Below are 23311 nucleotides of genomic sequence, written 5' to 3'. Positions count from 1 at the left end.
AGTTTAGTCCAATGGGAGCAAGTTACTCTTCCCTATGAAAAAGGAGGGATAACAATTCGATTACCATGACTAATGAACATTGCTTTAGGGAAAAAAATAATTTGGAGAATGATAAATGGAAAAGACTACTGGTGGGAAAAATTTCTAGCGATGAAATATCTAAATTGTCATAGAACAAAGATGATAACTGACTCTATTCGAGATAGATCATGCACTCAAATATGGAAACTTGTAAAAAAGATAATCCCTCTTATTAGAGAACAAATCTCTAAAAATCCAGGGAATGGCAAAACAATTTCTATCTGGGAGGATCGAATAATGGGGAAAAATCCTCTAAATATGAATCAAAATTTAAGAGGACTTCAGTGCTAGATGGAAGAGAAAAGGATAAACACTTTATACTCTATTTTTGAGTGGGATCAGGATAATTGGATTAGATGGAAAATACCAACAATTCCAACAAGATTAAAAATTCAGTGGGAGAAATTAAAAATGCACCTTTCAGGGGTTGCACCCATCAATAAAGAGGAGCAAGATGGCTTTATTTGGGACCCAAATGGAGGGGAATACACAGTGAAATCTGGGTATAACCTTCTTCAAGAACATCAAAGTCAATAAGATTGGAGTCTATGGAAGGAAACTTGGAAAACAGAATGTCTGCCCAAAATTAAAGTCTTCATGTGGATGCTACTCAAAGGTAAAATTCTCACCTCTGAAAATTAAAAAAAAAAGGAATACAAGGGCCTTCTAGATGTGCGATGTGTCAAAGGGAGGAAGAAACAATTCAACATCTTTTCACGAATTGTATCGTGGCTAGAGAGTGTTGGAATTTAACAAGTCCTTTGGAAATAAACATAAACTTTTCAACTCAACTGATAGCACTACATAAAAATTGGGGCAAAAGCTACTCGTACACAAAAAGAAAAAAGGCAACAATAAGTAGGATTTGGAAGTGCCTTCCCTCAATCTTGTGTTGGCAGATTTGGTTAGCCAGAAACAAATGTATTTTCAAGGAACAAAAACCAAGTTTAGGAAAAATTCTTTAAAAAACTTGGAGCCAAGTTTTAGAGATAATAAACACAAATGGAGTATCAAAAATGGATCAGAGCAGCCTACAGCAAGAAGGAAAAGATTGGTACAGTAAAGCAATTTTAGAAAACTAAATAGAAGCAACAGCAAAAAAGAAAAAAGCCTCCATAGTCAAGAGTTGGAAATCAAGACTGGATGATAAAGAATTTGAAAAATGGATGAAAGAACATAAAAGATACATTCTCTTTTTTTATGAAGCTTCAAAAAATAACTCAGGAAAAGCAAGAGTAGGCGGAGTCATCATAGATCCAAATGGAAAAAAAAAAAATCATAAACTACGAATGGAGTCTTGGAGAAATGACAAACAACAGGGCTGAAGCATACAACCTTCTATTAGGCACAAGGCTTTTAAAAAGAAATGCGATTAAGGATCCTATAATAATAGGAGATTCAGCAATCATAGCAGCAATGGCAACCGAAAAGGACTTCAACAACACTGCAATCAACAAAATCTGTCAAAGGATTAGAACCAACATAAAAAGTCTGGGAGATATAACTCTCAAGCATGTTATGAGAAATCAAAACAAGGAAGCAGACAGCTACGCCAACAAAGCAATTGAAAGAATAGTTGGAACTGTAAAAGAAAATAATGAAGTTTATGTAGAAAATATACCATGATTTTCACATCCATAATGAGGATTGAGAAAGAAGAAATAGGAAAGAAACATATCAAAAGGGAAAAAAAAAAAGGAAAATCAAAACATCACTTCAAGAAGCAGACTGCCTGTAGAAAACAATGAAGATTTGAGAATAGAGGATATCAAGTGCAATCAACATAGTTCAAAACACAATATCCTCCCAATCCCAAAAAAGCTCCAAAGCATGATTGATAAAGATCGCAGTCGTCCTTTACTTCTGAGCGAAGATGGTATCAGTCATATCAACCACAGGTAGCATGATCGAAAGTGCCATACAAGTTTAATTCATATCTCAACGGGCATATGTGCAAGCAATCAGGTTATTCTATTCACGACGGTCACCTAAAACAGCAGGTCACTTCTTCATCCTGAGATCAATAAATTGGTGGCATCTCCTAATAATATGCACTATTTGGAAAATTCTCAGTATCATCTATTAGGCCACTCCGTTAATAATCTCCGCAGTCAACTTGAAGCTTATAGGCTGAAGCCCACAGGAACCCGTCATCCTCCCTTCCCCATTCTTTCAAGTTGTGTACATAGGAGCAATCCTTAGCTCAATCATTCAGTAGTCAGCTCTGATTCCTTTTTCGAACAGATCTTTGTCTTCCCCTGTTGTAGCCAGCCCGAAGCTTATAGATTGAAGTCCATAGGATTTCCTCCCTTCCTTGGTCTCTCAAGTTGTTCACACAGGATCAATTCACATCGCTATCACCCAATTGATAGCTTCATTTCCTACATTGACCATAGCTCTGTCTTCCCCTGTCTCATTCATATGCACTCATACAACTCCTCAGTCCTCAGGCTTTAGACTCTTTACTCAATCACTCTATAAACTATCCTTTTCTATCAGCGCCCTCAAAACTCTGTCTTTGTGGAGCTAATCTCTTCGTTCTCATTTCACAATCTGCCAAAACATCACCTCTCAGCCAACATCTTAAAACACGACCATTATAAGGATTGGTTTTAGTTAAAGCAAAGACAGAGATACAATGGTTTGAGCGAAGCTTTGGAGAGGTGTCAATAAAAGGATCTCATTGTTTAGAACTTCTTCAACAGCAACAGAGGAATAAGCAAAAATCATCCTAGTAACAGGGAATTCACTGGAATCAAAAAAGAAACAACCACGACATCATTTCAAAGTAGCAGAATGGCTTGCAACCCACTAGAGAGAGCAGAAAAGAATGGTTGCCCAACTTGTAAGGCCAATAGGTTTATGATTGGAAGATTCAACCAAGCACTAAAGGACCTTAGGGCCAAGATGAAGACTGTCAATGTGTACAAGAAAAGAGACATTGATCTTCAGAAAGTTGAAATAGAAGAACTAAAAGACAAATGCAAACATCTGGAAGAAGTTGTTGAGTACATAAAAAACCTCAACCAAAGTCAACAAGGGGATACATCTTCCAGGTATAGCAAGAAGCGCAACCCCCAGCAGGAGGAATTAGTTAACCAATTCTGGTGATTGTGTCTCTTTTTTCTAATGCAATGCAAATATAGCTTATTCCTAGGACAGTTTCTAAGGCAGTATGCCACTTTAGTTTTTGAAGTTCACAATTTCAAGGTTGCAAATGTAGTGGCGAGGACTGTGCTCCCTTTTTGCGCACAACATTTGAAACAACTATCTTCCGAATGTACAAGGAGCTCGCTCCTTTTCTTGTTTGCAATATAACAAAAAGTAACCGATTGTTTTAAAAAAAATAAAATAAAATTGTGTATGATGGTTTTAATAGAGTTTAGTCTCTATTAGATTTTAGGTTCAAATTTTATGGGGAGGGATTGAGGATGGAAGCTACCTTTTGGAGAATTAAACTATCCCAAGGGGCATCCAAGCTCGACCGAGCTCCACATAGTCCTAGTGATAAGATCCCACTGTGGATACATCGTTCTTCCATCCAAAAGATGAGCTAGCCCCAACCTACACTCAATCTAGTTACAAAAAAAGTGTATGATGGTATTTATGTTTTGAATATGTTAGAGTTGGTCTTTTCCAACTAGTTATAACAAGTTGTAAGCTCACATAAAGATTTGTATCTACCCAATTGTCATAGATACCTTTAATCAACATTGGGCCTCCTCCATTGTTATAAATGGAGGACTTCTCTATGCATCTTTATAACAATGTGAGCAATATAATACTCTTACACAGTATCAGAGTTAGCGTTTCTTTCCATGTTGAATTTTTTGGGAGCTTGTAATTTTTTTCTTTTTTTCTTTTAGATTTGAATGGGGTTTTCGTTTTAGATATGAATCTACAATGTCTCTCACCATCTTAATGCAGTCTGTCTTGCATATGGAGCACCCTCTCCAAATTCAAATCAATCTATGATCTATAATAGAACATGTTGAAATGGAGTATAGATCTGACAAATCCGATATCAAGGTTTTTAGCTCTTGGATTTAAGGGATTCATGTCATAGATTGGTATTCTAAGTGTCTAGTTGATAAAAAAAATTGTGCATTTCTCACTTTTGGAGGAAGAATACAAATAACTTTGTGCTTAGGGTTTCTTATTATCAAATTTTCTTTCATGATCTATGGTGTACTTGCTTGATTAGAATGTCAAGATTGGCCATGGAATTGGTTGGGCTCTCTACGACATGTATTTGTACCATTCAGGTATGTGATCTCGACCCTATCAGCTTGTTTCACAGACTCATTCCCATGACCATTATCATGTCCTTGAAAGCAGTGGCCATGGTGGAGAGCCACTGGACCCAAAATTTAGGATCCTTTAGACATTATTTATGAATTCTCAAGCCAAATGAACTTCTTGATCCCATTGTTCAATATCACAACAATAAGAAAAACACCAAATCTCATATATCCTTCAAATCATTTTCTCTCTTGTAGAAGCATGGGAACATGTGCCTTTTCTCTTGTTAACATTCAAGCTAGACAACAAAGCAAATTTTCCATCCACATTGTCATTCTTCAGAGACAAAAATCAATCATCCACAACTACATCTAATAGCAAATCTCCTTGGATCATAGTGATATGGTCATCTATATTGTTTCTTGGCTTGACCACAAAAACCAAGCTTAGATCTACACATGTGTTAACCTTCTTTTGCAGCAATTTATTTTTATAGCAATGGAAACACATTTTCCAACTTGGTGCTATAAATATGTGAAAATACTACTGGAACTTCGTGAAAAAAGGAGTCGAGCAACTTCGCATTGAGGTTCTTCATTTACAATCCCTAGTTGTTGTCTTACAAAAATAAAATGCCACACTTAAGAAACAGTTCCAAAGAAGTTTGATTGAGAAAATCAAGAAGATTGATAATCTGGAGTCAACCACAGGAAAATATTTCCATAATCTTGGAGAAGAGCTTCAAGAAAAAATTGACCTCCTTGATGATTTGAAGGAGGAAGTTGAGTCCTTGTCTGGCTCAAAAAATGAAATTTTGAAGAAGTAAATTTGCAAGCTAGAGGAGAAAAATAATCAACAAGGTATGGAGGTTTGTTATTTAAAAGCCTCAATGGAACTACTTCATGAAGAAGGGAGCCCTCTTCAACCAGAGAACAATAGATTGTTAGATCACAACCAAACTCTGAACAAGATTGTGATGTGTTGTCACAACAATTGATTGAGAAGGATGAGGTCAGTCACCTTCAGAATGCTCAAAAGGAGAATTTTATTGATGAGTTGTCAAGATCACTTGTTGATGTTGATAATGGTGCCTTTGTTTCACCTAGTTTTGAAAATCATACAACCAGTATTGGGTCCCGACTGCTGAGAAAAATGGGATATACTAAAGGAGGACTTGGGAAGAATGGATAGGGCAATGTTGTTCCTAATAACCCTGTAATGCAGATATCAAGACCGATCTTTCCATATGATCTTGCTATTGCCTCATTTCATACACCCAAATTTATTGAGACTAAAGAGGTGTCATTTCTTTTTGAAGGAATTCAGATTGAGGTGTTGAAAGAATATGCTCATGTTGATTGTGATAAAAAAATCGATGACATGGTTGTTAATGTAATTCTATATAGTAGTATTGTTGCACCCCACTTTGAGCCTACAGAACCAAAAAACCTGCCACATCAATATCCTCATAATGATCAAAGGAAATAACCTAGGCATTAGCATTTTTGGTCACATAATAGCCTTAAATTCAAATCATTACAGAAGAGATGTGAAAGGATGAACCGTGGACCATTATCAACCATCAAGATTGATTATGGTTGGATTAATGGATGGTCATGGAATCATTTGAACAAATGTTTGCAGACATCATATTGTTGGGTCTCATTAGTTGTTCAATCATATAGAGTTCCTCTTTGTAGTTGTTGATGTCAGTTTTAACCTATACAGATAACACCTGCAAACAAATTCTTAAAAAAAACTAAAAAAGATACAATGGCAATCACAGAAAATGTACACATAGATTTTTCTCCTAGAACCCTCAACAATGCCCACTAGATTGATTTTTTATTATATTCCTTTCAATGTTACAATACATTATATACATGTCGAAGCATTCATAAATCCCCAATCCATTAAAACTGGATTAGAATATAATTGTAGTTCATTTAACCGGATCTACAAAACCATATGAAAAAACATTTTATTATTAGTCGTGTTTTAGGGAGAATTTGTTGATGAAAGAGACTGTTGATTCTCGATCCTCCCATAGTTGTGTTTCGAGAGGGGGAAGTTTGATGATGAAAGATATTGTTATTGTTGTGTTTCCTACAATCCTAGTATTTTCTTCTTTGTGATGGTGATAGTTTTCAGACATCTTCAAGATTGTTGTTGTACCATGTTTGAGTTGAGTTTATCATACTTATAGGCCTCATTGTTTATTTTTTGGTTAATGGTGTTTCTTCTATTTGAATCCTTTGTCCTAGTTCTTTACCAACACCTATTTTCTCTAAATCATTTCTAAGAAGTTGATAGTCTTTGATGTTCTTCTTCCTCTACAACATTTTCTACTTCAAATATCAACCAACCTCATTGAGGTTTCATGGCTCTCATCTTTGCAATTTTGGTATTTCAACTTTCATACTTCCTCATTGGAGCGGACCTCTATTCTTTCCATTCAGTGGATCCTTATGGGACCTACAGTTTTAGCTCCATGCTTATCTGAGCATTGGCATCTTTCTCTCTTTTGGAGAGGAGTTCCTTTTCCTACGGGTTTTTCTCCTTTTCTCCAAGGATAGTTTGTGTTTATGCATCTTATCAGGTCTCATTATCGAATCCCAATTTTTTCTTTATGTTTACTTTCGAAATTTATTTTAAGGGGTTTGTTAGATTTGGTCTTTTCCAATGCTTATTTTCCCAATGAGCTAGCTATAGTGAGTTGTAAGCTCGTGTAGGGATTTGTATTTGTCTAGTTTCCATAGTCATCTTTAACCAACATTGGGCCTCCTCCATTGTTCAAATATAAGTCTTCTCTATGTATCTTTATAACAATGTGAATTACAATACTCTTACGAAATCAAATTGTTTCAAATATGAAATAGTGTATTTTACATATATTAAAATCCTATTGTGATATAATTAACCAAGTAAATTTAACATTTATCATAAAAATAAAAGTTTCCTCTAATGTCATATTAATCTTGAAATTTAATAATTATAATTTTAATATTAATTATGCATTAAATATTATAGCTTGGGTGGTTGGGTCAACAATATGTTTCCCTTCACTTAAGTTCAATTTCCATAAATGATTTTTTGACCCATTGTGATAAGGTCCGAAGGGTAGACACCCTCACGAGTGGCACCCTTATTATAGGTGTGTTTCCATGATACCTTGGCCCCTGCTAAGTTATAAGTTACCTGTTAGGCATTGGAATGAGCGTTGTTGGCAATAACCTAGGAGTTATAGTCGCAATAGTAAACTTTGAGCTTGAACCTTGACTAGATAATCCTAATGAGTTACTAATTCCTCTACATCTAAAAAAAATTAATATTACTACACTAACATCGCTATCATTAATATTTATATGCATCAAATTATTGCTAATAATTATATAAATTACAGTATCTTTGATCAATATAAAAAATAAAATAAAACATCATTCATACTAAATATGTTTTGTATGTAACTTAGCAAAAATACATTTTGGGTAAGAGGTTAAATTCCAACCAAAAGTAGAATTTGGTTTTGTGTGTGGGATGAAGGTTAGATGCTAATGTCCACAGGGTCTTGGATAGAAAATTATCAGTTGCGTTGTTAAGGCACTCCTATATGTTAAGTCATTGGTTCGATTCCCCACCCTATTCTGGCGTTATTCTTAGACATAGTCTCACCATTGTTGAACTTACAAAAAAATAGATTAGATGCTAATAAAAAACACATGTTTTCTCTAGGTAGATTCAGTAATGCCCACAAGTAGCATTGGCTTTCTTACATATATTATTTACTTGAAGCCACTTTTTGAGGTTAGGGTATGACCTAAAACTAATTTTGATTGTTAAGAGATCGTTTTCATTTAATTTAAGGAAATAGGTTGAAGACCCCCAAGGCATTTAACGAGAATGTAAGTCTACCCCTTATGAACCTATTATCACTACTCCAGATCTCCAAGGCTGAGGAAGAGTCTAGCTGAGGTAACCACAGACCAATATTTTGACTTGGTAGCTAGCCCTACCAGGCCAGAGAGAGCTCTCTCCAAAGGATCACAACCAATAGGGCTGGATGAATTAGGGTTTTAGGCTAGGTATAAAGTGAAAATGTTGTTTTGATTTGAATTGATTGGGTTAAACACTAGATGAGTGAATTAGGTCAGGGAAAAAGAAAATTAGAATTGCAGACATCTGATGGGGCAAAGTAGGCAAGTACTTTAACACTTTGTAGTATTTTGATGGAATGTTTAGACTGATGAGGTGCTAAAAAGAGCATGGAAATCATGAATTCTTTTTAAACTGAAGAAATGAAACAAATTATGATGATTTTCCCAAAACAGAGCATAGGAGATGAATTTTGCTTATCGTACTTGAAAATCAAACATATTTAGAAGTGAAATGGATCATGGAAAATACAAAACATTCACACACATGTAACTGAAGAAGAAACAATGTCAAAATACCATGCCATAGGAATCCCACCAAAATAGCTGCAACTCATCCAATATATTCCATGCCAAAGTTTGAATACAATAGTGTCTCTGATCACTAGTACAACATCCAACTGAGTCCAACCTCTAGAATGACTAAAAAAGTACATGATATAGGCCTCAAACAAACTCCTCCCAGCCTCAGGGGTCGAATCCATGAGAGGAGGAGCAGTTCCACCAAAAACTGAACTGATAGCTAGAGTGTAGGGTGGTCAAAGTGACTCATCCCTAACTTAAGTGAACTGATTCATTACACCTCATTGAGTCCATTTACCTAATGTATTTACCCTAGGTAACAGTAAAAACATGATAATTACATTTACTTCATCAATTACATAAGTGAAAATTGATTTCCAAAGGTGAAAATCAAAACTGGAGCAAAACAATGAAAAAATCAGGGAATTTTGCCCTATGCATAGCGCCAATGCTCTATGCACAACGCCTTAAGCCTGTGCGCAGTGCCAACTTCAAGCTGATTTTTGAAGGGGTTGCTGATGTCCAAATTGAGCTCAGGATAGCTCATTGGAAAGCTTATCATGTCTAATTTCCAGAAATTCCTTGGTTCCCAAAAATGATAATATTTGACCCTCCAAAAGGTCAATCTCCCAAGACTGCTTCTGTGTGCAGCGCCTAGCTGAAAAAGAGGGCAGAAAGGTGAATTTTGAGGTGTTTTTGGCCATTTCTCCCTATCCAATGGTCCAAATTTGGTGTGCCAATAGTCAAAAGTGTATGTTCTTGGCCTTCTGAATCCAATGGTAGTCTTGGTTTTCCATTTGGAGGCCTCAAGAAGATGCGCAACTCCTAGGGCGTTGTGCATAGGACAGTTCACCTATGCCAAAATTGTCCAATGTTGCACAAAAAACCCAAAAATGTCAAAAGTGCCCAAAATCTTGTCAAAATTGGTGTATAAGCTGTTGATGAAGTGTTCTAGGCATGGAAAGAGGCCTCAACAAGGATATCCAACTTTCCTTTCTCCTCTTGCACCTTTAGGGTTTCAAGCTTTGACTTCATTTTCTTGAGCTTGGACCTTGCTATTTGGCTTCTTTGGAAATAGTACTTTTCCATCCTCCTCTGTATGTCATTGTCCCTTTTAGCCTTGTCTAGGAGCTTTTCAAGATGGTTGTTCACCCTCTCAAGCCAATGCTCCCTATTTTCATTGATCATTATGGCCAATTTCTCATTTAGGGTAAGCTCATTTGCTAGTTTAGCTTCTTTTTGTTTCTCTAATTCCAATGCTCTCTTTAGGCCTTTGGTTCTTGGCCTTTTCCTTGGCACTTGTTCTTCCATCTCATCATCATATTCTCCATATGCTTCATCAAGTAAGGCCTTAGCCTTTTCTGCCTCTCTTTGTGCTTTTATGAATTTCACTTCATCAATGAAGTGCTTTGTCTTCAGCTGCTTATTCTCTTGCTTGTAGAAGTTAATGACAAATCTGGCCCTGTCAAGATTAGTTTGGAGTTCTCTAATCTTGGCATCCTTCCCCTTGAGGACTATGCTAATGTCCTCATAGTCATCCTGCTCACTTAGATCAACAAGCTCAAAATCATGTTCTGTCTCATGGAGGTCCTCCTCCTGCTACTGGATCTCTACCTCTGTCATCTTTTCTTTACCTTTGTGTACCTGCTTTGTTGATGAAGAAGGCAAGGCCCCTCCCACAATCTGTGGGGCAAACACCTGCCTATGGCCTCTCTGATAAGTATGTGCCAATGTGCTCAAATCTGCCCTCTTAGGCTTGATGACCTCAACTTTGCCAAGTAACCCTGCATGATCATGAAATGGTGATGATGGTGGTGAAATAGGCTGAGATGATGGAGGGATAGATGTAGTGGGCTGAGATGGAGGGGGTATGTCTTCATCATGATGATCAGTGGGATGAGATGAAGATGGCATATCTTGAGCATGTGGAGGTTTTGGAGTAGTGAAAATATGATTGGCAATGAAAGTGTCCCATGCAATGTTCAGCTGGTTAAGGTGATGGAGGACAATGATCTTGATCAGAGAGTGATGGAAAAGACTGTTCATTTGCTGCTCATACCTTTTTCCCTAAACTGTGTATGCCATTTTCTCAATGCTCCTGAACAAATAATAAGGGATATTGAGCATTCTGACTCTTGTGAAGTGCATGAGCAATCTGATATGGTATGAATAAAGTCTGGAAAATATGCCTTCACAAGTGAAGTACTTCATGATGATTTTCATCATGGGAGCATATGTACCAAGAAGGTGGCTGAAAGGGAAGAATCTCTTTCTCTCATTTCTATATCGAGGCTTCAAATATGGCTCATAATACTGATGATCTAGGTTTTGAGCTTTAAACCACCTTTCACCCACATTAGGTATTCCAGTAGCAGCAACAATAATGTCTAAGGATATGGTGAAGGTTACCCCAGCAAGGGTCACTTGATTGTCTTCAAGATTTGAAATGAACACTCTAGTCAAAACAAGATGGCTTTGGACTCTTTGTACCATCACAAAAAAAATCAAAACATCCTAAATTCTTGAAGGAAGTGACTGTCATAGGTGAGGCCATTAACTCTCTGGTGTTGGTAGGTTCAAACCTCAAGATTCTTCCTCCTTTGTGTGGTTTTCTTTCTTCTTGGTCTTCTTCCTTTAAAAATCTATGTTTTCTTCCTCCATTATGTGTTTTCTTTCCTCTTGCTTGAAACCCTAGGGATTAGGAAATAGGAGTGGGAATGGGGTAGGAAAAATTTAGGGAGTGGAGGAAGGGATTAGGGAATTTAGGGAAGTGATAGGGGAGTGAAATGTGTATGGGATTTAGGATTTGATATTTAATTACAGGTATGTAGTATGGCTGCCTATGGATTTTGTTGCCTAGGACTTAGGGTTTAAGGGAGAATGCACTTCGGATATGGATTTAGCAACTCAAGGGTAGGGATGGAGTTTATTTTGATGTGGGGAGGGGAGTAGGATCTTAGGAATAGTTTTTTTTTAGGGGTGTAGGAAAAAGCTAGGGTTTTCAAGGCTCTAGAATTCCCAATTTTAGGCAATAAACTTCATAGCATGAATGATGACTTTGAGAGGTGTAAGGAGGGATGAACAAGGTTGTACTTACTTGATAAGAGGCTTAGAAACCATGTATTGAAGGTTAGGAACCTTTGTTTGCAGTTTGAGAGCTTGTGGGCAAAATTTGACTGGTGCGGAACACCCTTAGTGCATGCGCAGTGCCTTCAACCCGTGTGCAGTGCCTTAAGACTGTGCCCATTGACTTTAACTTGTGCGCAACGCCTGCAACCCATGTGCAGTGCTTGCAGTCCGTGCGCAACGCCTGCCTCTGTTTTGCTAATTTCACCCAAAATCGTGAGGAATGGTGCTTTGGGGTTTTCTCAAGCAATGATAGGAGGCAAATGGAGTTGGGTTAGATGCTAGGAAGGCCTTTATACATGAGTGAAATTGATCATTAGCTTTAAAAACCCACTTTCTAATGTTTCTCTTCTCCTTTTGAAATGGTTGCTCTTTCCTTTCTAACTTTATTATTTGCAGGTGGATGATGCCAGAGTGTTGGGACTCTTCAAATTTGATTTTGCTTTGGATGGATTTGGCACATATTTTTCTTAGTTGGCAGCTCAAGAATAGTATCTTATTACATATAATGAACATAAAATTACATAAATTGGAAAAAATATTACATCTCTGTTTTTTGAAATAAAATTACAATCTGAAATAGAACTGATACTTGGAATAAAAATTAGAACTTGGGAAAACATAGCTACATGTTTACCAATCCTCTTTAAATGACAAAAGGATATTATTTTTCTCACTCTTATGCTTTTCGTTGGCTTTATGCAATGAAATGGAGTATTATTGGACCTTGAAAGAATGAAACCTAGTGACCTAATAAGACCTTGAATGAGCAAACTCCATGTGGACTTGACTGACGCAAAACATGATGAAATGAGCCTTTATGGTCAATGTATGCTCAGTGAGACACATGAAGGTGGGCTAGCAAATATTGATTTTTGAGAGAGAGTAGGACTTTTGACATAGGGCTACCATCAGTGAGTAAAGTTTTGAATGAGGACCTAGGTGGAATGACAAAAATTCAAAATGGGACCCTAATATGATATAAAAGAGGAGTTTTGATCACGCAAACACTGACACTAACAAAACTAACAAATTTGGGTAAAACATAGAAATTGTTTATAATTTTATGAATTTCTTGCTTGGAGTTGTTTTTAATGGGATATTTTGGATTTTCGGTTTTGAAATTTGGAGGAAAAATTGAGGTAAAATTTTAATTTGTATTATATATTTTGATTTCGATTGTATAAATGTTACTCATCACACTTATGATTTTAATAAATTTCTATTAAATTTTTAAAAAAATAATTTAAAAAAAAAACGCAATTTTTCTAAAACGTCTTAAAAAATAACTCACCCAAAATTTTTTTTACATACCTTTTTCCATATAGAATATGATTGTCTAAATAATAAAATGTTCTTTTACAACTAAATGAAGTCATATCGGAAGTCCACGCGGCAGAAGCATGGACTTATTATGTAAATGTTTTTTACCTCCGTAATTAAGTTGGAAAGTAACTTTTAGTTTCATAAGTATGATTGTTAGTTATCTTTTATAATAAATAAAGATATACAATATTAGAAAAGATAATTAATATTTTAAATAATGGGTTTTAAAGTGATAATAAATTAAATATTTAAATAATTTATTATTAGAGTAATTATAAATTAAAATTTATTAATAATAAGTTGAATTTTTAAGATTTTATATATATTTTATAGGAAGAATATAAATGTTTTAGTTTGAGTTTTTTTGGGAGTGTTTAATAATAAAGTTTGAAATCATTACAATAAAGCTTGTTATGTTATTGAATTTAAGTTTGGAGGATAACTTATCTCTCTCAATTACTCAATTGATGTGATATTTAGTTTAATTATATAACATATAAATGTATTTATGAGCCAAAAATAAAAAGTTTAACTAATTAAAAATAATTATTAGAAATAGTATTGTAATTTGTAAAACAAAAAATCAATGTTACATTTCTTGGATCATGTTACGTAATAATGCCTCTACTACATGGGAGACAAAGGCTTAAACCAATAGTCTTTTCCATAATCCTTCCTTCATGTTAGTTCTATGATGGTACTTGCTTATCATGACACTTTATGCAAGTTTTAGGGATAATCCAAGGGAAATGAGGGAGATCTCACTTTAAGGTACATAAGGTGAGGGCATCCAATGTGATGATGCCCTTGGCATCAAGATCGTACCTAGTTAGAGTATCTCTTAATGGAGAAGTAAAAGAGTGATGATGAATGAAAATGGCATGATCCCTTTTAACCAAGAGCACTTCAATGGGTTCACTACTATCTTTAGCATTCCTACACCTACCCTCGTTGGTTTGTTTGACTTGATTAATATAGGTAGCTTTACTCCCTATGTTGTTGGTATTCCTTTCTATTTTTAGATTTCCTACTCAGATTATTGTGGGGTTTACTCTAGTTTTTCTCCATGTTATCTATGGGCTCTTTGTCACCTCCCCTCTACTTATATGTTGCGACAGCTTTTGGGATGGTGGCACTATAGGATCTTCTTAATTAGATAAGTACAATTATTCTACTCTGTTAACACCAAGGTTTACCTAACTTTCTTTGTTGTTTTTCTAGCTCCCAATGAGAGTCTTGATTGGATAGATTTGGGGATGGTAGCATTATAGGATCTTCTTGCTTAGACATGTGTAGTCGTTCTACTCTACAAAAATGAAGGCCTATCAGACCTTCCTTGCTTCTTTTCTAGCTCCCAATGAGAGCCTTAGTTGGTCGACTCTCTAACAATATGGGACTTTGGTGGTGGAGGAATATGGGAAGCATTAGTGGTCGTTCTAGTGCTAATGGTGAGGTTGGAGGTGGTTCTAGTGTTATTAGTGATGTTAGTGGTGATCTTGGCTTTGCATCCAATGTCTACCAATGGCGGGTTTCTCCTTGTGTGCAGGGATATAATATCTAGAGCCTACACAAAGAACAAATGACTTATAAAATGGCTAACAAAAGGAATTATGAGGCTTCTGATTCCAATCAAAGAGTTGCAACAAGAAAAGGGAAGGCCAAAGCCTCCACTTGCAAGCATGTTATGCCTTCTTCTCCAGGCACTAGGGTGGTAGAATCATCCATGCAAAACCATCAATAATTCAACCAAGATATAACTAAAAAATTATTAATGAATTGGTTGATGTGGTTAAGCAATGATGCCTTCAAATGCCTAAGCAATATCTTAAAGATTAATATAAAGATTGGATTTTGGACTCTAGATTTTCAAGGTCAAAAGACACCGAATGTTATGGTCCATGGCGTTTTCCTGGATGACCAAGACCCTTGTGGACATCACCCTAGAAAACTAAGGTCATAAGGAACCTAAAACTATAGACATATTGAGAAGGTTCGAGACCATGTTTATAGTTATATGCAGAGTGGTTTTCCATGAGCTTCAAAGTCAATGAATGAGAACCAAGCAAAGTAGAGGGCACCATGGAGGTTAATAACACATTTGAATCACATGGTACTAGCTCAAATCTTATTGTTATTGAAGATGAATCTTGACATAAACCTTTTAGAAAGCTAAAGAGATATAAATGACCTCTCTGTCGAATCCTTTGAACGCACCCATCCATAATGCTACTCGTTATCAGTGTTTTCATGTTTCTAGTTGTTTATTTGTTATACTTAGTGTTTTGGTCCATTATCTTTTAAAAGTTAGTCTACTACAATTTAAACAATCTTTATATGCATAATATGAAATACTTAAAGAGGTATTTGCAAATATGATAGAGGTGTAGTTTTAGCCTCAAGGGTTAGCTCAATTGGTTGAGTACTTGTAGTTAAGCACCTTTGCTATTGAGAGGTCACGAGTTCGATTATCTCGACACTCTTGAAGTCAAGCTTCGTGTTTGAGCAAGTGAGAAGTGATCCCTAGATGGATTTGCTTAAAAAATATTCCATGGACATAATAAGTCACCGATATCTAAGGACCATGTGGCATGAAGCACATTGAAAGATAAAAATCTAATTTCCTTTTTAACGACCCCAACTAACTATCATTATACTATTTTTGTATGATATTAATATATAAATGGTATGGTTTGCCAAAAACAACTAATGTTATATTTTTGTCTAACAATATTCGAATGCCATACCATTAACTCTATTAAGTTTAAAAAACATACTAGAACTAATATTGTAACTTGTAAAGTGAAAAATCTATTTTACATATTTTTCTAATAATAAACTTGAAATGCCGTGCCAATAGCATTTTTAAATGAAAAAACCACTAATCGTACGTACGATGTACATGGATATATCTTGAAGGTTTGGAATAAAAGCACAAGGGTCAAAATTGGATGGCTGAGAAAAATTTCTTTAATCCAACTTGTGATAGGTTTGCTTTTACTAAGTTACAATGTCAATAAGGGTTTTGTGTGTACCATAAAGAATGTCTTACTCTTAGTTATATGTAAATAAAAAAGTACAAATACATAGTAAATAATCCTTACCTACATCATAAGTCGTTAATTGGTATAAGTATAATATTGGTATAAGTCTGGGAAAAATTTAAGTGTGCAACTCAAAATGATACGTATAGTGATATTGATTATGAATTTTATTTTTATTTTTTACTTCTTTCTTTCATTCTTTTTTCTCTTTGATAGGGTGTTTGCGCAACAAAGTTTTCATGAAGAGACATAATGGAAGCATTTTGGACATTTAGTTTAATGATAAAATGGTTTTACAATGGAAATTTAACGAGGATATCATAGTTATTAACATGCGGGTAATTTATTTGGCGAATTGGGTGGCGGTCTTTGGTGATAGAGATATGCTCCAAATTTGGCACCACATTCCCTTCACGTGGCAAGACTTGTGATCGAAAGCCTCTTCACTCAATAAGTTGTATCGACTTAATTATGTGCAGGTGGGAAATAAGTTTATCGTGTACATTAGTTTCTCAAGATGCAAAATGTTTTTTTCCTCTGTGCAACTCGGCTGCCCTCATATTGCAAACTGGTTATGAGCACAATCACCTTTGACATATGAGGTAATCTCATTTATGAGAAAATAATGTGTAAAAGTCTTGAAAGAAGGGAATACAGTCTATCACATTACATCTTGCTTGCTATGAAGAGCATCTTTGTTCATTACCTCAGGCTACACGCTTCGTCCCTCACATCCTCAACTCGTTATTATTGCATGGTAATGGACTCAGGGTGGTGAAACCATTGTGCTAAGGTTGCGGCTTGGGTTGTTGCGAAGGTATTCTACTCTTGTATCTTACTTGAATTCTTACAGTATATTTGTGTCATAGTTGTGTGAAGGTCAAGTCATCTCTTCATTGTATAGTTTGTAACAACTCATTCACTCCTTGGTCTCTTTTTGCATTGCTCTTTACGCAGAGGGAAAATGTTATTTATTCTCTTCCTTCATAATTTGGGGTCTGGTACATTTTTTGAGATGGTGGAAGTATTACCCCTCAACAACCTCTCTCGAACCCTGTCGGGATCTCTTTCATCTGTCCAATGTTGGTCTATGAATTGTGGTACCCAGGCACCTTCTCCATTTGTTTTTAATAGGATATATGGTCTAGTTATTTGTTCAGTATATAATGTCTGGTTATATAGTCTTCCTCCTTTACTATACAGTTTCACGAAGGTTGGGGTTACCAGAAATATTCACTAATGCAAAAGTCTTGGGTTGTTAAGTGATTTAGTTACTCCATATAACTCTATCCATGTTGTTCCTTTAATGTTTGTAGTCCTCTTTTGTTAGAGAATCTATCTATCCCATGTCTTAGTCACTTGTGTCTCCGTCCATCACAGTAGGTTAGTACACCACATCCTCTCTTTATTTGCATTGCAGGTCAATTGGCTATATGGCTCCTTAGTAGTGCCTTCCTAGTCATAGGGGTGGCATGACTGGGTCACCTTCGTCGAGGGATGATGCTTATTCGGTTGGGAATCAAACACCAATTTATTTGAGGAAGCTCCCCTTGAGGTCCGGAAGGAAATCCTTCATCTAGAGGCAAAAGCGTTTGGTGACCGTGTTTATTTCTTGGACTCGGAGATTGGAGGCAACAGCCTCAAATGGGTTCCAGACTCGGGAAAGTTCTGAAAGTGAAGGCTTCATTTCCTACACTCCATCACCCATCATCAACTACTAAAAACTCTTCTCAGCATGGTTATCAGAGACAAGCAAGTATACAACTACAACTTATTTCCAGGCCATAAGGAGATAGAGAGACTTCTACAAGATATTAGATATAACTTAGATGATATAGTGGTCGGAGTTTCATGAATGGAACGTTATGTTGTCTCTTATTCATGCATTGAATCGAATGAGCACCATAACGTGCCAACAGTCATCAACGCTCCAACACAAGCCTCTCCTCACACCAACTCTTCCGCCACATCGCCAGTAATCATCTTGGACTAGCAAGTCCATTGAAAAATTTGTCTACGAATCTACCATGGGTGACAAGTTATGTTTTTTGTAAATGCTATCTTAATGGTTTTGCAAAGCCTAGTCTTTTGGATGACTATAAGCATTATGGTAACTTATTATAGTTTTGGTAGGACTAGTAAAAATGAAGAGTTATCTGTCAAAATCTACAATCCTTGGGATTCTCAACTTAGTTTTGGGTAGTTGGTAGATTTGGTAATACTTATGATAAACCTCGAGGATAATCAAGATTTCCCAAGTTACTCTTTTTTGGAGGTCTTTTTGGAGGTTTGCTTGAAAAGATTGTAATGTAAAAAAAAAATGATAATCAATAGAAATCTACTCAACAAATTTACAAAAAAAAAGATTATGAATCTTTTTTAAACTAAAATATATAACATCCTTATTGAAAGAAAGATATCATCCATACTAGAATAAAGTTGCAACCACATGGTACAACAAGTTCATATAATTTAAAGAGATAGAATTTGTTATGAGGGATTCAAAATTTCTAAAATGTATAAAGAGTCTACCTTACAGTTTACATTGTTCTTGCAATTCTATCACAAAACTAAAAGTCCTAAATATATAAATTCTCATAAACTGGCCTAGAAAATGTAATTGTTAATACATAAAAACCTAAACCTTTTAATGAAAAGCATGCCCACTGTAGACTTCTTGCAAGACCATAAGATAGAATAGGTGCAGTAAGAACAAAAGTGAATAAACACTATCTAGTGTACCACTAATAAACAAAGTCAACAACCTCTATAATAAAGGTAGACACAAATATTTGTAGAATAAATCAAGGCTCCATTAGGTCATATACTAGAATAGATAGAATGCAAAAATATTCCCCCTAACAAACAAAAATAGCTCCACCTTTATTGCAATTATCCATGACATCGTCAATTGGGTATATCTTGAGTGGTTGTGGGATGGAGTGTTACCCTCACCACCCGAGTTCTATTCTCATAAGTAGCATGTTGAGCCCATAATGAGTATATTGTTGTAATTAATTTAACCCATGTTGTTGACCTAGCCTTATGCCCTAAAGAATCTAGGGTTCATCCTAGGTACCATCCTTGGAATGAGAGGAAGTGTCTGAGGGTTTTCCTTAGTATATGTTACTTGGAAATAGAAAAAGATCTATCTCATCACCCTAAATTTCACTCCCATAACTAGACTTGAAGGTATCAATGTGAAGTATTAGAGGGGTGGGAGGAGTTATACCCCACTTCTTGTGAAGTGACGAGCCTCATTATTTCTCTACTAATACAAGTTAGCATTCCATTCCTAATGTTTGGATAGATTAGATTCAAGGGAGATAGTCTGTGATAGAATCTCCCCCATTTTCACTCAGTAAACCTTGGTTGAAAAATGCTTCCACAATTTCCATTGAGTCCTATGAAGGACTTGGAAAGACTTAATGGAGTCAAAACAATATGAAATTCTTTGAATTATAAGAATCAATCTCAAGAGACATTATGTTAGAAGAAACCAAGTTTGTCATCTGTGAAATGTTATTTGAAGAGCCACTAACACCTATGAGTTCTTAGGATTTTCTCCATTGTTCTCATTATTTTTAACCACTTATATAGAACTAAGGCTTATGCCTAGTTGTTATATGTTAGTATCAAACCACGTGCGTAGATATATTGTCCCTCAAGGTGGTAAACCCCCTTGCACTTGCCACCCTGGATTATTACTATTAAGCATGAAATTCAAAAAATAATTATCTTTATAAAAAATATTAATAAATAAAATAAATCATAAATATTGTGGATATTTATTATTATTTTTAAGCATGACATCAAAAATAAATATTTTAAACATCAATTATCTGTCACGTAATTTTTTTCTCTCGAGGAAATCCTTGCAAAAACCCTTTTTGAATTCTATCATGATCCATAAATGGTATGGAGCCTAACTCCGATGGACTAAGAGAGTTAAACCTGTGACCTCCTCAACTTTAAAGAAGGGATTCCACATTTAGCTTAAATTGAACTAAACCTTAAAACTCACACATTAAATTAATTAATTAAATAAAATTTAAAATATATACCTTATCAAATTAATCTCCATTTTATCAAAAAATACATACTTAGATTTAAATAACACAATGCTTAGTTGTCTAATAAAAATAAACAATGGCCACCCCCATATGGAGTGCCTACTCCAAACCACCCATGTGATGATGACACTTCCCAATGCATTAACATTATTTGCCATTATTGGCTAGCACCACTTGGGAGCTCGTACAGATCTTGAAGAAGTTGGTGATATGCTGGGAGTTAAGGCCCATCACTTTATATTGAAAGGGTGTTCATTGATGTTATCCCTCGTAAATATTCATCATTACTTCTTAGAGGCTTCTCACTGCAATGATAGCAGTGTTTTTGGATCGTCGGCGGGAAAGTTTCAAAATCCATGCATGTTTGACTTAGCATCAGGATTTCCTTATATTTTGGGTAAGTTTCCCCAATTTCTCTCAAAGCCTCAATTCCTTTTTGCTTCTCTCTTTTTTTTCCTATACATTTTATTAGGAAGCCTCTCCTCTTCAGCTCCCCCAACTTAAGCCTTTGTAGCTTGTCCTCATTTATCTTACCTCTGGGTTCATTAGAGCTTGGTCAAGATTGGCTATGCCAAACCATCCCTTTTCATATTCCTTGATGGTGGTATTTCATGTGTTTGGCTCCTCTATGGTTTTTTTCCCCTGTGAGTAGTGCCCCCTTCCATCAATTCCTCATATTGTTGTAAAATATGCCTCAACCAGGCACCTCATGTCACTTTCATGAGAGATGTGGATGAAGGGAGCCCCCTTAGTTGAAAGTTTAAGCTAGCACAGTGGCCTCCATTGCACTCTACTAAGAACATACCTCTAAACATACAAGAAAGAAAAAGGGCAAGGGTAGAAAGATGTCTTTTGTAATACATAGAAGGGGCAAACGGAGTCTAGAATTGGGCAACACTAACTTAAGATGTTTTGAGTAAAATATTCATAAAAAACATTAATTAAATAATAATATTAACAATAAATTAAATAATTTAATTATTTAATGGCTCATTAATTATGAAAGGGCATATATCAAAATATATGACCACTCACCTTTGTGGCCAGTCAATCTCTATATAGGCACACCACCACGAAGGATGTAATTACCATTCTATTCTTATTAAATAATACAAAAAATTACTTATTACACATATATACACATACTACAGGCAACTATACTCTTGCGTACTAGTTCTCTCTTATAGTGGTATCAGTGCGAGTTGATTCTCGGAGCGCTTCCCCTTACTACACAACTCTTCATACACAGTTTTGTCATTCTTTCCTTCATCTGACTTTGCTTCATATACTCCTCACTGCTTCGTTTTGCTGCCATTTGCGTCCCATCTCCACACCACATTCCGCCAACTTCACACAACTAGCCACTGCAATATGAATCAAAGTATATCTACGTGTTGTGCCAATATCAAATCACATCCCATCCGATCACTATATCGTCTCATTTATCTTCATCATTGACCGAATCTCATTCCCCGGACAATGTCTCTCCTTAGCCCTCGTTCCTTTCCTCGTCGCCTTTTGCTTCCTATATTGTTCCCCGACCATGCCAAATCTATCTTCTGCCTGGTTCTGACCTTTTTCCTACACACTGTTCTGCCTCGTCGACCGTCTGCCATCCGTTGTTAACCTTGACCCATTTTGTTGCCAATCTTCTAACACCTCCGTATGCCTGGTGATCGATCTTCTGTCGTTGGTCGTCGCCGCCAGTTTCGTTAACTCTCGACCCTTGCTCTTCCAAACGCCGCGTTGTATCAATTCACGTGCCCATACCAGTGTAATCAACAGATCATAAAAGACTATATACCATTATATAATTATATTCTATATAATTACTAATGTAATTATATATTACATAATTATGAAACTATATAATTAATTTAGTGATTAATATATATATAAAAAATATATATATATATTTAGTAAAAAAAAATATAGTTTAAAAAATTATTTAGTTTAAAAAAAGGAAGGGTGGGTTCCGCCAAGAAAAAAGGCAAATGGCGAATAACCAATTATTACAAGCTAATCTTAATTGTTGTAGAGACAACATTAATGACGTGCGGTATCGTCTTGGAAATTTAGAAAAAGCACAAACATAATTTGACGAGGACCAAAAGAAGTTAACATTAATGATGGAGAGGATACTTGAAAGAGATGACAAGTTTGAGGAAACCACCAAAATACTTGACGACCATAAAAAATGACTTAATCAATTAATGGAAAAAGTGGACATGCTAACAATCCAAATTATTCAAGGACTAGAATACAACTCGCAAGGTAGGATTATGCATGGACTTGTTGATCCACCTAAGATGTGTTTTTCAAGTAGCCAGTGTTACACTAAAATTCTGGAAATAGACTATCAATGGATTAAAAAGGAGCTCTGAAAATATGATGGAAAAAAACCATAAAGGCGTTATTGTCTGGGTTAATAAAATCAAAGCCAATTTTGAATCAAACTCGCCAATAGGCGAATGAGAAAAAATCATGACCGCATCCAACAATTTGGAAGCAGAGGCATATGATTGGTTCCTATGGTGGTCTGGAAAATGTGACGCTTGTTCCTTTCTGTGGAAAACCTTGTGGATGATTTTCTATGAATGTTTTATAACGAAGAAGAAGATGATGTCTACGAAAGATTTTTTCTTCTTAACCAAAAGGGGTCTATAAGTAAATACACCCACAAATGAGAAGTATTGGCTACAAGAAGAGGGGATTCACTGATGAACAACTACTTAAAATGTATAAAAATGGACTTAAGGAGTATAATCGTGCATAATTGAAATTGTACAAACCTAAAACTATTGAAGAATCTACACATGCGGCAAGGTTTATTGAACAAAAAACATAAGTTCAAAATGTCATCATTCAAGGAGGGTGAAGACCAACAACAATAATCAGGTAAAAAAGATTCAAATAAATGTAGGTATTGTGAAGAGAAATAGAAATCAGGACACAGATTCCTTAACAA

This window comes from Pinus tabuliformis, chromosome 1_2 (genome assembly GCF_031772625.1).
Source record: "Pinus tabuliformis cultivar Carrire ecotype Pingquan chromosome 1_2, CPIR1, whole genome shotgun sequence".
NCBI classification, from domain to species: Eukaryota; Viridiplantae; Streptophyta; class Pinopsida; order Pinales; family Pinaceae; genus Pinus; species Pinus tabuliformis.
Note: the sequence above shows the minus strand (reverse complement) of the source record.